The sequence below is a fragment of the Carassius gibelio genome, chromosome A19 (assembly GCF_023724105.1).
Source record: "Carassius gibelio isolate Cgi1373 ecotype wild population from Czech Republic chromosome A19, carGib1.2-hapl.c, whole genome shotgun sequence".
NCBI classification, from domain to species: Eukaryota; Metazoa; Chordata; class Actinopteri; order Cypriniformes; family Cyprinidae; genus Carassius; species Carassius gibelio.
The window spans coordinates 30,013,379-30,023,486 of NC_068389.1; the positions used below are offsets into that span (position 1 = coordinate 30,013,379).

General features: G+C 39.4%; 1 long non-coding RNA gene across 4 annotated transcripts; it reads left to right on the forward strand.

Annotated features, from left to right (window-relative positions):
- Positions 1–233: 233 nt before the first annotated feature.
- Positions 234–5,012, forward strand: LOC127935218 (uncharacterized). Of its 4 annotated transcripts, XR_008148018.1 has the most exons (6): positions 234–814; positions 916–981; positions 1,267–1,335; positions 1,506–1,603; positions 2,850–2,968; positions 4,430–5,012. It is a non-coding gene; the product is annotated as an uncharacterized LOC127935218 (long non-coding RNA). The 4 variants fall into 4 exon arrangements; XR_008148017.1 differs by lacking the exon at positions 4,430–5,012 and having other exon boundaries at positions 2,850–3,290; XR_008148019.1 differs by lacking the exons at positions 2,850–2,968; positions 4,430–5,012 and adding an exon at positions 1,810–2,071.
- Positions 5,013–10,108: the final 5,096 nt, after the last annotated feature.

Sequence of the window (10,108 nt, forward strand, 5' to 3'; positions counted from 1 at the left end):
AATTAAGCTCTAATCATCAAAAAAAAAAAAAAATGAATCTTTAGAATATATGAAAATTTCACTTTTTAATAAAAAAAGTTACAAAAAATGAACTTTTTTCATGATATTCACATTTCTTCAAGATGCACCTTTTACACACACACACACACACACACACACACACACACATATATATATATATAGTGTTCGTAAAAGCAACAATACAAAATCTTAAACTATAAAAGTGCCACTTTGTCCCACTATTATGTGCAGGCTTGGCATTTTGCACTGGGCTATAGAACTACAAAATGAATTTTAAATTAGAAATATCATAATTGAATGACATTTTGAATTATGTAGTGATCTAATTCTATCCACCAAACAATTGCATGTGAATGTGTGAGAATTATGGTCATGGTTATAGGGAAATAACAAGAAGAACAAAGTGCAGTAAACGGTAAAACTGTTTGCACTACAAACCAGTTCGTTCATAATTAAGACAATACATTAAAAATAACATGGTAAGATACAGCAGTTTGCAACAGTAAACAGCAAAACAAGCTGTTTGTACAGCTAATATAGCTGGAATGACACCGAAAGCCAGACACATTACATTTACAAATGGCCGCGGCCCCTCTTACAGAAAAAAAAATAAGGGGCATATGTTTATTCATATGTTTATTTATGTAACGTAAGAGTGTGACTTTTAATTCGTGACGTGCTTTCATGGGCGTGCGCCGCGCGCGGACCGGATGGAGTTGCCATGGAAACGGAGCGCAACACTGCAAATGTCACGAGGAAACACCCCGTTTCTCGCTGATTTCACTGTTTTCAGGTGAGTTAAGTCCATAAAATCACACAAATATTACTTATAACTGTTGTTGACACTTCTCTTACTTGTATTTGACTCGCTTCTGTTGTTTATTTACTTTATAGGAATGGTTTAATGTCTTCGAAAAAGTCCGTTAGCATTTCTACCGTTTTCAGACGACGTATCGTCAGGTATGATAACTCTGTTGTTCTCTTATTTATGAAAGTTTGGGCTTTTAATCAAATCTTCATCTGTAGATGATAGCTTTTGACTGTTTTGTTGGTAATCTTTCAATGGATGATTGGAAATTGCTTAATTTATTTAACCTTAACATTTACACTTTACTGTTGATCGATGACGTCACGTTATCAAGGAGCGCGAAAATTGGCAGAAAACTAAAGTTGTTTTGATCTTTTATGGTAAACATAAAACTGTCCTGCGATTTCAAGAATAATAAAATAATCCTTCTACAACAGAAGGGAGTGTCCAAGATTTCAATATTTCTGAAGGGAGCTGCTGACAGAGATGTAGGAAGCGCTGAAAAGGTTAGGTAACCTAATATGCATTTTTTTCACAACATATATCTCAATGAATCTGTTATTTTATTTATTTATTTTTTGCATGTCACCTGCTCTAGCTTGTTTCCATCTAATAAACCTGGAACTGCAGACTAAATATTGTTGGCTCTGTGTCAAATTGCTTGTTTTGTTCCTAGATTCTTCAGTGCTGATGGCCTGCTGCATCCAGCAGAGTCGCAGTGAACCTACTGTAAGACAACATCTCCAAGATGCTATTGACCACAAGACTAGTACAGTAAGTCAAACCTCAAATATACAGTACACTAGTGTTCAAAAGCTTGAAGTTGATACAATTTGTAATAATTATCTTCTGCTCACCTCTGTAGTAATTATTTGATTAAAATATGTAAAAAGATTAATATTGTGAAATATTATTACAATTTAAAATAGCTGTTTTCTATGTGAATACATTATAAACTAATTTATTCCTGTGATGTGCAGCTGTATTTTCAGCATCATTCCTCCAGTCTTCAGTGTCACATGGATCCCTCAGAAATGCTGATTTGCTGCTCAAGAAACTTATTATCAGCGTTGAAACAGTTGTGCTGCTTCATTTTTTTTGTAGAAACCGTGATGCATTTTATTTTTCAGGATTCACAGATGAATACAAAGTTCAAAAGACCTGCATTTATTTATGCAGACGCTTTTATCCAAAGCGACTTACAGTGCATTCAGGCTATCAATTTTTACATATCATGTGTTCCTGGGGAATCGAACCCCCAACCTTGCGCTTACTTGCTTGCTAGTGCTCACAGTTGAGCTACAGGAACACTATTTGAAACAGATGATTTTGAACAATTTGATGCATGTAACACTAACATTAAAATGTTTAGAGTCTATGTAACAATGAATCCAACAAAAAAAAATTCAGCACATCTGTATTTTAACATTGATCATAATCAGAAATGTTTCTTGAGCAATAAATCATCATATTAGAATGATTTCTGAAGATTTGTCACTGAAGACTGGAGTAATGATGCTGAAAATTCAGCTTTGATCAAAGGAATAAATTACATTTTAACATAATATTCACATAGAAAAGAGTTGTTTTGTATTGTAATAGTCACAGTGTTACTATTTTACTCTAATTTGATTCAATAAATGGAGCCGTGGTGAGCATAAGAGATTTTTTATAAAGGCATAAAATATCTTACAGACCCCAAACTCTTGAATGGTTGTGTAAATTACAGTTATGATGTTCCTCCCAGTTAAATTTTATTAAAATGTATTAAATGTTACTCTGGCATATGCAGTCCATTCTATAGAGACTGTGTCTGTTCCCCAAAAACAGACAACAAATAATATGTTTATTAAGGGATCTAGAAAAATTATTTCAGTTTAAACCTACTAGATTCAAAAAAGTACTCAATGTACTCCATTGATGAAATAGTAAAAAGTGCACATTGCCTGAAATGATATGAACAGCAGCTATGCTAATCTTTCTCCCTTTGCCTTCCTGTTTCTGCAAATGTCCATCCCAGGGTTATTAGAAACTGCACAGCACAGGACTTGTGAGGACTTCAGATGATACCAGTACTCAAAAGACCTTAGATGATGGCAACTATAGATGGACATACAAACTACCGCCACTGCAAAAAAGGTAATGTTAATTTGAAAGAGCTGTGTCACAGTAGCCGTGTTTCCACTATCGAGCTAAGACCGGGCGTGCTAGTGCGTGCCAGGGCCAGTCGCGTTTCCACTGTCACTTCCGGGGCTTGATCGTGCCTCGCCGGGGCTTCCTCGGCCAGACGAAAACCTTGGGCCAAAGCGGGCCAGCTGGGGCTAGAGGAGGGGCTATGAACAAAGGCGGAGTTTCTCCGTGTCTAGAGAGCATCAGCGCGGATCATTTCAGAAAGATAACAGCTTTAACACCAGCATTAAAGACGTTTTAAAATCAGTTGAGCTCAAAACTCACTCTTAGTTAGCAGCAAGTGTTTGAAATAACTTGATCCAATGTGGATCATAATCACTAAACAAAGCAGAAATATGTATAAGCGATGTAAAAGACTATGCACGCTAAACATTAACGTTACCATAGTAAACATGTTAAATATGACCGCTTGGAGAAATCAGACGTCAGCTTCTTATTCTCTATCAAAATTGTGTATTTATTAAGTAACATTTTATCTGTCGTCTCGTTTCAAGAGTTTAGCTCCACGTTGCATATCACCAAAATATAAAAATGATTTTTGTTTGTGAGCTTTTATAAAAATAGCGAGTCTAAGCTGCGGATCATTTCAGAAAGATAACAGCTTTAACACCAGCATTAAACACTTTTTTAAATAAGTCGAGCTCAAAACTCTCTTTCAGTCAGCAGCGAGTCTTTGAAATAACTTGATCCAATGTGGATAATCACCATGCAAGGCAGAAATATGTATAAGCGATGAAAAAGATATGCACGCTAAACATATTACCATAGTAAACATGGTAAAATATGACCGCTTGAAGAAATCAGACGTCAGCTTCTTATTCTCTATCACAGTCGTGTATTTATTAAGTAACTTATATTATCTGTCACAAGCCTCGTCTCCAGAGTTTATCTCACGTTGCCTATCATAAAAGAATATAGACTAATAATGTTTTTTTGTTCGGGAGCTTTTATAAAAATAGAGATATTATCATTCATTATAAATATGACAGCTATACTGTGGCTAATAAACAGAAACAGACTCGACTGAATAAGCAGGCTATTTTCATAAGCGTTAAAAATAAATAAATAAATAAAATAGAAATAAGTGTGTTTATGTGTGATTAATTTTGCATGACGTTGTTCTGAGAGGCGTGTAAAGGGCGTGTTTTAGTGACGTGCAGCGGTGCTTCAAGCTCCACTGTGGAAACCCTGCGCTATTCTGGCCTCGTGCTACTGGCCTGAGGCTATGAGCCCCGCCCGACCCGCTTTAAACCCTGGCTCGCACTGGCCCGACAGTGGAAATGCGGCTAGTATCAAGGGCTCCCATATCAGTTCTGCTTTCAGTACTGGAGAGTAAAAGATACATTTTTTTTTGTTTGATGTTTTTATTAGTACATATACGTTATCTTGCACATTTTATCTCCCCAACAGATTCTAATTTGAAAGATGTTTATAATGCATGTTCGCTACTCCCAATTCAGAAGACTGAATCAGCCTGTGTATCTGAATGTTTCTCATACTCACTCCTCTCTGCCACGTCTGAATTTAGCTGTCAGTTATAAACATCAAAATTAAAAGAAATAAACATTTGAAATATATCAGTCTGTGTGTAATGAATAAATATAATACACAAGTTTCACTTTTTGAATGGAATTAGTGAAATAAATCAACTTTTTGATGATATTCTAATTATATGACCAGCACCTGTATATCATTGCTCTTTTGTTGATTTTGATTGCTTCCATTGTCCTCATTTGTAAGTTGCTTTGGATAAAAGTGTCTGCTTAATGTAAATGTAATGTTAATGTGTATTTAACTATATTTATAAATATTTATCTGTATTTTTTATTTTGTAATAATGTAAATGTATTTGTTTTATATCTATACATGCAGTTGTATTCATGTATGTATATTTATTTGTCTAATTTTTATATTTTAATAAAGCAGTTTAGACTACATGAGTGTTTTCTTTATTCTGGATGAATTACATATTCTTTTGTGTCTAGAAAGGGTTAGTATGGGCCATATCTAACCCAGAAGTCAGCCACAAATGGCCCACATAACGCGCGGAATGACGGCGATGACTCAACCTGAGTCTGGCTGACATATGTCAGCCACAACTGAACCAGATCTGGGCCACATGTCAGAAATGGCGTGGTTGACATCTGGGCCAGGTGTCGCCCATGCCATTTGTGAGATGCGGCATGGATCTGGTAAAGTTGTGGCTGACTTCTGTCAGACAAAACTGGGCCAGATCTGGCCCAGATGTCACCCACACCATTTCTGAGATGTGGCCCAGATCTGGTTCAGTTGTGGCTGACATATGTCAGCCAGACTCAGGTTGAGTCATCGCCGTCATTCCGTGCGTTATGTGGGCCAGAAGAATATGGGAGATGTGGGCCAGAACTGGGCCACATGTCATTTGCTATCTGGGTTATGAAGTACGCTGCTGTTTACAGATGTACCGGATTTGTGTCATCGCGGACATCACACTCCCGAATCCAATGAGCAAAGTCTGAACTACCGAGGATGCACGTCCAAAATCAGCATACTTTGTATTGAGAAACGCGCAGACCTACATCACCAGTCTATTTGCCTAATCTTCCCAGTACTTTACACCACCGTGGAAACACAGAAAGCAACAGGTCGGGGGGAGGGGGGGGCGGGGGGTGGGATGGGAGTTCTTGGGAAAAAAAGTTCCTGGTACAAATGTTCCGGGTAATTTCGGTGGAAACGCGGCATAAGACACCCAGATTCAGCCCTGGGCACGATCTGTCCCACACCTGTGTCTCATCACAGTCCATCACCAGTGTCTGCACCCTGCATACTGCCAATATTATGGATTTCTGTTCTGGAGAGAGATGCCATTCACAACATAATCTCTACACAATATCCAACTCAAATCATTTAGTCTTGCCTAACAGTTTCCCTGATTTGTTACAGTTCACAATGTAGCATGGTCTCGCCTACCTTTGTCCATTCTGTTGTTAAAATGTTTTTAATTTTTGTATTGAATATATCAAGTATGTCATATCAAGTATGACATCACGGTACCATGAGAGCAATAAAACAGCTTCACATGCATGTGTGTGTGTGTGTGTGTGTGTGTGTTCCCGTGTTTGGCTCCTGGGATGATCTGAATCCTCTCAAAGTCCCTCCCCAGGATGATGATGTCACAGTCAGAGTAGTACGCCTGTCCCACGAGCCGCGGACAAAACAACACACACAGTCTGACACTGATAATCACAGAGACTTCTACATATCATCTGAATCTAATGTTTTGCTACATTTCTATTTATTTTTTTAAATGGAGGAATCAGAGTTGAAACATTTTTTCATTTACGGTTAATAATCTCTGCTGCTGCTGTTACACTCACAGTCACGAACAGCTTGAATCATCTGGACTTTTTGAGTCAAATATTTTGGCAAAATTTTTTAGCATTTTTATTTTATATTATTTCTTAACATATCCGACAATATCAGCCTTCATTTTGCATGAATCTTGTTTACTCTCGCTTATAAACCTTTGTTGCTCTTTTTGTTGTTTTTGTTTTTTATCCTCATTTATAAGTCGCTTTGGATAAAAGCGTCTGCTAAATTAACAAATGTAAATGTAAACTTATCAAATTATGGTTTCATTTCTTTACATGAATATCGAAATATTCAACTCAAATAAACACTTGTATGATCCAGTATTAGAATTAAATTTAATTTGGGGTCCTGAAATACCCTGAACACTGCACAGAGGTTAAGATGACCATTGCTACAAAAATAAAATAAAAATTGAAACTCATCCTATTTTGTTTTAATTTTCCCTTACTAAATTATACAGTTACTGATGCTATGAACTGTGGGATTACTAACAGGCTTTTAACAAAAATCTGTCTCTAAACCTCTTTTCTCTTTATTAAAAGTTGATATAGACAAGTACATGATAGAATCAAATGTTTTGCAAATCCGCTCGAAAGACGTGATCTCAGATGATTCACGAAACGCGCTTCGATTCCCGATCTGAATCAAATGTTTTGCAAACTCCGAAGCCCGGATCAAATGATTCGCAAAACGCTTTCGGAGTCCCGATCTGAATCAAATGTTTTGCGAACTCGCTCCGAATCCCAGATCTCAAGTTATTTTCCAGTGAAAGCGCTATAGAGTTCATTCGCTTGCCGAAAAATGGCAGAGACCAAAAGTATTCAGATGTGTATAGTATGCCTCTGTGTTCTAATTCAAAAAAACTAAACAAAAAAAAACGTATTTATCATTTCAGGGTTTTCCCACCGACGAAAAAAAAAAAAAGCTTTGAAATTGGGCTATACAGCGAGAGGAGGAGGCGGCAATTACTGTGAGGAAAGGTACTTTAGTGTGTGCTAAGAACTTCATGGAGGATGAGGTCCGTGTCCAACCGGAGTACGGTCGATCTCGCACCGTGGGCTGTGACTTCCAGGTTTGCGTGGAAAAGTTGCGGAGACGTTAAATCACGCGTCAAAACGGCTGTTTGTGGTGCAGAGCATTACATGTCGAGATGGTGCAGGAGCACGATTACAACAGCCGTCCAGTCCCAGGTGAGTGTAATGTGTTAACTAAAACAATAACTTATATTAATAGCTTATCGGCAACTATAGACATTAATCAAATATAGTATGTTTTATTTGTATTGTTAGATGTAACGTTTACATTTAATGTAGCACATGGTAGCAGTTATGCTAACAGTCGCGCAGGCTAGTCAAGCGGTGTGTTTATACTTTTGCCATCACCCTTTTATACTGCTCTCTTTCTGGCTTAAGTCACACAGAATTAACAAAGACATTTAAAGTTATCAATAAAATCCACAACAATGTAGAAAATACGAGCAGTTGAACAAACATCTGTTGTACAAGCAGAATTCAATTTATTTTTTAATGGTTTGTAGGTTATTTAACTTTGAATTAATGTTCTGAGTAATTGGTATATTATTGCATAAATGTGATAGTAACTTTCCAAATTATTGAATTGTTTTTATTAAAGTGTTATGTTTAACACAAAATAATACATGTATTGTTGTTTGCTTTATTAAGTGCTCTTGCTGAGGCATGGGAAGAATTAAGGAGCTGGAAAAAACACCTGCTAGTGACATCAGCATCATCTACTCACCTGCTAGTGACATCAGCATCATCTACTCACCTGCTAGTGACATCAGCGTCATCTAAACACCGGCCAGTGACATCAGCATCATCTACTCACCTGCTAGTGACATCAGCATCATCTACTCACCTGCTAGTGACATCAGCGTCATCTAAACACCGGCCAGTGACATCAGCATCATCTACTCACCTGCTAGTGACATCATGCTTCTCTTCACCTGCTAGTGACATCAGCGTCATCTACTCACCTGCTAGTGACATCAGCGTCATCTAAACACCGGCCAGTGACATCAGCATCATCTACACACCTGCTAGTGACATCAGCATCATCTACTCACCTGCTAGTGACATCAGCGTCATCTAAACACCGGCCAGTGACATCAGCATCATCTACTCACCGGCCAGTGACATCAGCATCATCTACACACCTGCTAGTGACATCAGCGTCATCTACACACCGGCCAGTGACATCAGCATCATCTACTCACCGGCCAGTGACATCAGCATCATCTACACACCTGCTAGTGACATCAGCATCATCTACTCGCCTGCTAGTGACATCAGCATCATCTACACACCTGCTAGTGACATCAGCGTCATCTACACACCGGCCAGTGACATCAGCATCATCTACTCACCGGCCAGTGACATCAGCATCATCTACACACCTGCTAGTGACATCAGCGTCATCTACACACCTGCTAGTGACATCAGCATCATCTACACACCGGCCAGTGACATCAGCATCATCTACTCACCGGCCAGTGACATCAGCATCATCTACACACCGGCCAGTGACATCAGCATCATCTACACACCTGCTAGTGACATCAGCATCATCTACTCGCCTGCTAGTGACATCAGCATCATCTACTCACCTGCTAGTGACATCAGCATCATCTACACACCTGCTAGTGACATCAGCGTCATCTACACACCTGCTAGTGACATCAGCATCATCTACACACCTGCTAGTGACATCAGCGTCATCTAAACACCGGCCAGTGACATCAGCATCATCTACTCACCTGCTAGTGACATCAGCATCATCTACACACCTGCCAGTGACATCAGCGTCATCTACACACCTGCTAGTGACATCAGCATCATCTACACACCTGCTAGTGACATCAGCGTCATCTACACACCTGCTAGTGACATCAGCATCATCCACACACCTGCTAGTGACATCAGCATCATCTACTCACCTGCTAGTGACATCAGCGTCATCTAAACACCTGCTAGTGACATCAGTGTCATCCACTCACCTGCTAGTGACATCAGCGTCATCCACACACCTGCTAGTGACATCAGCATCATCTACTCACCTGCTAGTGACATCAGCATCTTCTACTCACCTGCCAGTGACATCAGCATCATCTACACACCTGCTAGTGACATCAGCATCATCTAAACACCGGCCAGTGACATCAGCATCATCTACACACCTGCTAGTGACATCAGCATCATCTACACACCGGCCAGTGACATCAGCATCATCTACACACCGGCCAGTGACATCAGCATCATCTACTCACCTGCTAGTGACATCAGCATCATCTACTCACCTGCTAGTGACATCAGCATCTTCTACTCACCTGCCAGTGACATCAGCATCATCTAAACACCGGCCAGTGACATCAGCATCATCTAAACACCGGCCAGTGACATCAGCATCATCTACACACCTGCTAGTGACATCAGCATCATCTACACACCGGCCAGTGACATCAGCATCATCTACACACCGGCCAGTGACATCAGCATCATCTACACACCTGCTAGTGACATCAGCATCTTCTACTCACCTGCTAGTGACATCAGCATCATCTACTCACCTGCTAGTGACATCAGCATCTTCTACTCACCTGCCAGTGACATCAGCATCATCTACTCACCTGCTAGTGACATCAGCATCATCTACTCACCTGCTAGTGACATCAGCATCTTCTACTCACCTGCCAGTGACATCAGCATCATCTACTCACCT